We start from the raw sequence: 6,708 nt of genomic DNA on the forward strand, positions 1-6,708 counted from the left end.
TGTAATCCTGAAGCTTATGAACGTAATACTTTTCCATTGTCTTTCGCTACATCGCACATTGTGCTAATACCCAAGACAGATGATCCGGAGAAACGACTGTTGGTGGGGTCATATCGACCGATTAGCCTCACCAATGTTGACTACAAGGTGTATATGAAGGTTTTAGCAAAAAGACTGCAAAGCGTAATAAAAAAACTGGTTGGGTCTCATCAAACGTGCGGCATCAAGGGTCGATCCATTTCCACGTATATACATGTCGCAAGAACCGTACAAGATTGTGTTGATGCACTCGGTGGTCCGATAGCCATGATGCAGTTAGATTTGGCGAAAGCCTTTGACCGTGTTTCTCACGAAATTCTTTTTTTTTTCCATTTTGGAGCATTCTAACCTTGGTGAAGTCATAGTGGAGGGTGTTAAAATGGCTTACGCGAACTGCACGACCCGTATTATAGTGAATGGTGAACTGACTGACAGCATCACAGTACGTTCATCGGTAAGGCAGGGCTGCCCGCTCTCACCCCTGCTTTTTGCACTGTATATAGAGCCACTTTGCTTGGCTATCATTGATAGCGATCGCATTTTAGGGTTCAAGCTGCAATCAGCACACGTGAAAATGCTATCATATGCTGATGACATAGCAGTGTTTTGTGCAACTAGAAAGAGCATCTGTGAAGTTACGGGTGTCTTCCAAACATTTTGTGATCAAACCGGATGTAAGATCAATTGGGAGAAAAGCTCTGGGTTTTGGCACGGTGATTGGGACGTGACACCTGATTTCTTCTGTAAGCTGCGATGGTCTGCTCTCCCAACGCGATATCTAGGCGTGCCTTTAGATTGTTATCGAGATCCCAACGTGCACTGGATGGAAGAGACATCCAGAGCGAAAGAAAAAGCGGATGCGTGGCAAGGAAGGCAACTGTCAATGTTTTCGCGCACTTCTATTTGCAATGTTTTTCTTATTTCGAGGCTGTGGTACCTCATGAATGTGTTGTGTGTCCCACGAACCTCAATTCAGAAAATGCACCGCGTTTTTGCTGTTTTATTTGGGCATCCACATGGGAAAAAACCGCCAGGACGAATTTGTTTATTTCTGTTAAAAGGGGCGGGCTTGGCCTTGCCCATTTGTTCTTGCGTCAAGTGGTTTCGCGATTTATATTCCTGCGTGATCAAAAAGATTCCTTTCTAAGAACTGTGATGCAAGTGCGATTGCAGAGGCTGCTCCCTGAATGGATTGTGTCATGTGAAAGCATGCCTGGTACTGTGACTGGCTACGTGCGCGATGTTGTTTTTTCGTGCAAGTTGCTGGAAGTGGGGCTTTCTTTTTATTACCTTTTCAATGTTCCCAGAAAAAAAAACTGTATCAAGATCTCATTGACGTGATGCTGCCGGTGCCTTTTTTACCGGGCATTAGTGGAATCCCAGGGCAGGACGTTTTGAAAAGAGTCAAGAAGATGCCCGTGAGGCCATCTGCTAAAACGTTCCTTTTCAAACTTCACTCTAATACGCTCCCTGTTAAAACCTGGCTGAATGAAAGAGGTATCTTCGTCCATTGACAACAAATTGCCTGTTGTGCAAAAAAACGGAGACAATTGAACACGTCTTCTTACAGTGTTGGGATGCTGTCTTTCTATGGGACGTCCTCCAAAGGACAATTAAAAAGGAACTTCCCCTAACTCCGTACGATATCAGATTCCTACCAGTGCAGAACAATGATGCACCTTATGATTTAATTATGCTTCTTGGCCTCCATAGTTTGTGGAAAACACGAATGCAGGTGCGTCACGCAGATATAAATACACGATCTGCGTGTGAAAACTTCATTGAAAGTGCGGTGTATATACGCGAAACTTTCAGGATGCACCAGGATCCACCACAATGGCAATGTCTATTTGATGAGTTGGTGCACCTGAAAAGATTTTAGCCGCGTACGCGTTAACTCAAGTGTAGTTGACGTGTTTTATCATGTGTATTTTTGTTTTGTGTTTCACGGCAATAAAGAAAAAAAAAGTCAGGATGGCCGAGTGGTCTAAGGCGCCAGACTCAAGGTTTATTACTTTGTTCGCTATGCGAACTAACCGAGGCTTCTGGTCCACCGATGTGGGCGTGGGTTCGAATCCCACTTCTGATACATTTATTTTTGCCATACGTCGAGAATGCAGTGTAGTGCAGCAACTAAAATCAGGCTAGAACACTGTCAGGATGGCCGAGTGGTCTAAGGTGCCAGACTGAAGGTTTATTACATTGTTCGCTATGCGAACTAACCGAGGCTTCTGGTCCACGGATTGTGGGCGTAGTGCAGCAACTAAAATAAGGCTAGAACAGTGTCAGGATGGCCGAGTGGTCAAAGGCGCCAGGCTCAAGGTTTATTACTATGTTCGCTATGCGAACTTACCGAGGCTTCTGGTGCACGGATGTGGGCGTGGGTTCGAATCCCACTTCTGACACATTTATGTTTGCCATACTTCGAGAATGCAGTGTAGTGCAGCAACTAAAATCAGGGTAGAACAGTGTCAGGATGGCCGAGTCATTCTAGTTCCGGCCACCGGCGTGTACGGACGCAGAATCATGAGCTCCGGCGGAGCGGCGATTGCGGCCCAGGCTGGCCGCGGTAACAGGCTTAACGCAAACGATGATAAGGAATATCAGCTCATTTTGCCGCATCTGCCCACCGGACGTGTTGTTTTCAACACAGTTTTTTTGCACGGAGACGTACGTGTGCGACCCTTCAGGGTTAAAGATTTCCGGGACGCCCTGGCCAAGACTGGTACGCTCCCAGACGTGGTGGCATTGGGGGCTTACCAAATAAACCATGTCTGGGCGGTGACTTTGAGCAGCACTGAAGCAACCAAGCGGCTGGTAGCCTTCAAGGAGCTTCAAGTGAAAGGTCGACGGTGCATCATCATTGACCCGGAGGATCAACAGGTGAAGCTACGGCTCCACTGGATGTTGCATGGCGTGGCGGATGAGGACATCCGAACTGCTTTTGCGGCTTTCGGCGAGGTGACCGAAGTGACCCGTGAGCGCTGGCGAGTCCAGGGCGTGCACGAAAAGGGCTCCACAACGCGAACCCTGCTCGTGAAGTTAAAGCCCGGGATTAAGATAGATGACCTGCCTCGCCAGATAAGAGTAGCAGGAGAGTTGGCCCTTGTTGTGGTGCCTGGGCGGCCAATTCAGTGCCTGCGCTGCCGCGGGACCGGTCATGTGCGCCGGGAATGTAAGGTTCCGCGTTGCTCGACATGTAAGCGTTTTGGCCACGCCGAGGAAGATTACGTGCGAACGTATGCAGTCGCTACTGCACCAACAGCGAGGGCGGACATGACTGAGCACCAAATGGATGTGGCAGAGACAGAAGAGGCCGCAAAAGGGGTCGGAGAAGATGAAAAGCTAGCAGCAACGACAGGCATGTTAGTGCCCCCGGGGGGCGGTGACGAGATACTCAGTAGGTCAGACAAGGAAGTCAAGCTACCGAACAACGGACCGTCAGAGGAAGAAAGGGTGAGCGATGCCGAGAGCTCAAAAACTGAACTTCCGGAGTCTGCGGGCCGACAGGAAACTCTTGAAAAGAGCAGCGGCCGAGCGACCAACGTCCAAGGCCCTGCGAAGCGTGCCCACGACGAGAGCACAAGTGAGACAAGCAAGGCAGAGGCAGCTAGCAACGACGTGCCGCCGATAAAAACGCCAATAGGGAGGAGGGCGACCTTCAAACCAAGACCGAATGTCTCGGCGGACAGGAGAGCTGCCGAAAAGCCGCCCCTGTCACAAGGTCTGCCAGTCCAACCTCATGGCTCTGGCGTCAACGAAAGCGTCTAGCGCCATGCTAGACGTGAAAGGTAAGCACCATGCTCTTGGCCTCTTTTCACTCTAAGAAAATGGCTTATGAACTGTCACTAAAGATTGCGACCCTTAACGTGAGAGGTCTAGCAGCGAAAAAGAAGCAGAGCCAAGTCCTGCGCCTTTTAAATGAAAATGACAGCGATATACTTGGAGTTCAAGAGACAAAAGTCGAGGGTGAACAAGAGACCGAGAGCATGGTGCAGCGTTTCACGTCGCGGTTTTACGCAGTTGTCAGCCATGCAGTCGGTACTGCTGCTGGATGCGTCCTGTTTGTGAAGAAGTTGCCGGGTCTTGTGGTGCAGTCGCATGCTTCTTTTCCGTCGGGTCGGGGTGTGGTCTTCGATTTTAGTTTTTGCTCGGCTGAGTGGCGTGCTGTTTGTATATATGCACCTACGGTAGTTGATGAGCGGGCTGCTTTGTTTGATTTTGTTGAAGGGTATTTAAACACGGATAAGCAACTTGTCTTTCTGGGAGATTTCAATTGTGTACTGAGCTCCGGTGACAAAACTAGCCATGGTACATTTAGGGATCGTAGCACAGAGGTACTTTCGCGCTTGATTGACGAGTTTGCACTGGAAGAGGTTGCAGAGTGTCCCACGAGCGAGCGACGGGTTCAATATACTAATTTTCAGGGTGCTAGCTACGCCCGCTTTGACAGAATTTATGTGGCCGCAGAACTGGCTCCAAAAAGCCAGGATTATTATGTTTTGGCGGTAACGTACTCAGATCACTGCATGGTTCAGTGTACAATTGGAACAAGAAAGGGAGGTAGCGGTTTTAATTGGGAATTGTGGAAGTTAAATAATAAACTGCTGAATGACGAGCAATTCACCAGACTAGTAGAAGAAGAAATTGGTAAGATTGGTCAGGAGGACACCCACGAACTGGGTCAAGAATGGGAACTGTGTAAGCAACAAATTAAAATCAAAGCTATAGAAAAAGCCAGCTGCATACGGTTTCAAGAAAAACAAAATGAAATGCATTTAAGATCTTTGCTAGATAAATTGTTAGCCCTGGAGTGTAACACGCCAGGGTTATACATGGACGACGTTAGAAAAATAAAACAGACTTCAACTGCATGACGAAGACCGTTATCGAGGAGCACTGGTGCGTGCGAGAGCGGAAAAATTGGCCATGGATGAGACGCCGACAAAAAGGTCGTTGGGAATAGAAAAAGCAAATTCAAGGCGAAATCACGTGGCAGAGGTAGATTGGGCAGGACGCACAGAAACCGTTAACGATGGAATCGCGAAAGCTTTCCGGGAGTATTATAAAGAACTCTTTTCGTCCCGAGAGGTTAATTTGGACCGTTTTAAAGAATCCTTTGTTCACGCGATGCCAAAAATTGATGACGAACAAAAAGAAAGACTGGAGCGGCCAATAAGCGAAAAAGAAGTGCAGCAGGCAATAGAAAATTTAAGCCCAGGGAAATCACCCGGGCCTGATGGCCTGAGTGCGGCTTTTTATAAAGCGTTCAAGGAACAGCTATCTCCTTTGTTGTGTGCCTTATTTAATGAAGCGTATGAACTGAAGGCACTGCCTGCGTCTTTCGGATCGTCGCACACAGTACTTATTCCGAAAACTGACCAACCAGATAAGCTTAGGCAGTTGTCATCTTACAGGCCCATTGCTCTGACAAACGTTGATTACAAGATTTATATGAAGGTGCTTGCTGGCAGACTACAAACGATTATATGCGAACTAGTGGGCCCTCACCAAACGTGCGGTATCAAAGGGCGATCTATCTTTCAGAACATTCACAAAGCGAGAAGTGTGCTCGAATGCTGCGATGCAACTCATGCATGTGTTGCGTTACTGCAGTTGGACTTGGAGAAAGCTTTTGATTGTGTGGCACATACTATTCTGTTCAGTATATTAGACTATGTTAATGTCGGCTCTGTTATTCGAGAGGGAGTGGCCTTGGCGTACCGTAACTGCACTACGAGATTAATTGTCAATAAGTCACTGGGGGTCCCCATCAACGTACGACGTTCGGTGCGCCAAGGTTGCCCCCTCAGCCCTCTTTTGTTCGGCATTTATATTGAAACATTGTGTTTAAGCATTCTACAAAACAATGACATTGATGGTTTTCGACTGCAGGAGTCAGAAGTCAAATTGCTGGCTTACGCAGATGACGTTGCGGTTTTTGTGTGAATAAGGAGAGTATAAAGAGGACAGTGGATGTGGTAAAACATTTTAGCAAAGTCACAGGGAGTAAAGTTAACTGGGGTAAGTTCCTGGGATTTTGGCACGGAGAGTGGCAGCTGACCCCCGACACTTTCGCTAATGTGTTGTGGGTTACAACGCCTGCAAAGTACTTGGGTGTGCCCTTGGAATTTTACAAGGAAAGCGAGCCATACTGGCTAAAGCAGGTCAGAGAAACCCGTGAAAAAGCGGAAAAATGGAAAAGCGCTCAATTATCAATATTTGCAAGAGCCGCCGTTTGCAACCTGTTTTTAATTAGTAAGTTATGGTATGTAATGCAAGTGTTGCATTGCTCCCGTGTAAATGTGCAAAAATTGCATCGAGTTTTTGCTGTGTTTGTTTGGGCCTCGAGTTGGGAGAGGTGCAGTCGGACAAATTTGTTCCGGCAGATGAAGCATGGGGGGCTTGGTCTGGGTCATTTGTTCGTGCGACAGATTGTCAACCGGTTTATGTTTTTTAGGGATGCCAGCGATCCATTCCTGAGCACAGGGTGTCAACAAAGACTTGGTCGAGCGTTGCCTGATTTCGTAGTTTATACTCAATGTATGCCGGGTTCTCTTTTTGGATTCTTTAGGGAAATTGTTGTGAGCGTGAAATTCTTAAGCGCACGTTTTTCGAAAGTGTATTTAAGTAATGTTAACAGGAGAACATTATACAAGGATGTTTGTG

At 47.4% G+C, this 6,708-nt stretch overlaps 2 non-coding genes across 2 annotated transcripts; both read left to right on the forward strand.

The window, feature by feature from the left end:
- Positions 1-2,007: 2,007 nt before the first annotated feature.
- TRNAL-CAA (transfer RNA leucine (anticodon CAA)) lies at positions 2,008-2,128 on the forward strand. The gene is made up of 2 exons: positions 2,008-2,045; positions 2,083-2,128. It is a non-coding gene; the product is annotated as a tRNA-Leu (tRNA).
- A 195-nt stretch (positions 2,129-2,323) lies between these two features.
- On the forward strand, positions 2,324-2,444 carry TRNAL-CAA (transfer RNA leucine (anticodon CAA)). The gene is made up of 2 exons: positions 2,324-2,361; positions 2,399-2,444. It is a non-coding gene; the product is annotated as a tRNA-Leu (tRNA).
- Positions 2,445-6,708: the final 4,264 nt, after the last annotated feature.

Source organism: Amblyomma maculatum, chromosome 4 (assembly GCF_055883805.1).
Source record: "Amblyomma maculatum isolate TAMU_Amacu chromosome 4, ASM5588380v1, whole genome shotgun sequence".
Classification (NCBI taxonomy): Eukaryota; Metazoa; Arthropoda; class Arachnida; order Ixodida; family Ixodidae; genus Amblyomma; species Amblyomma maculatum.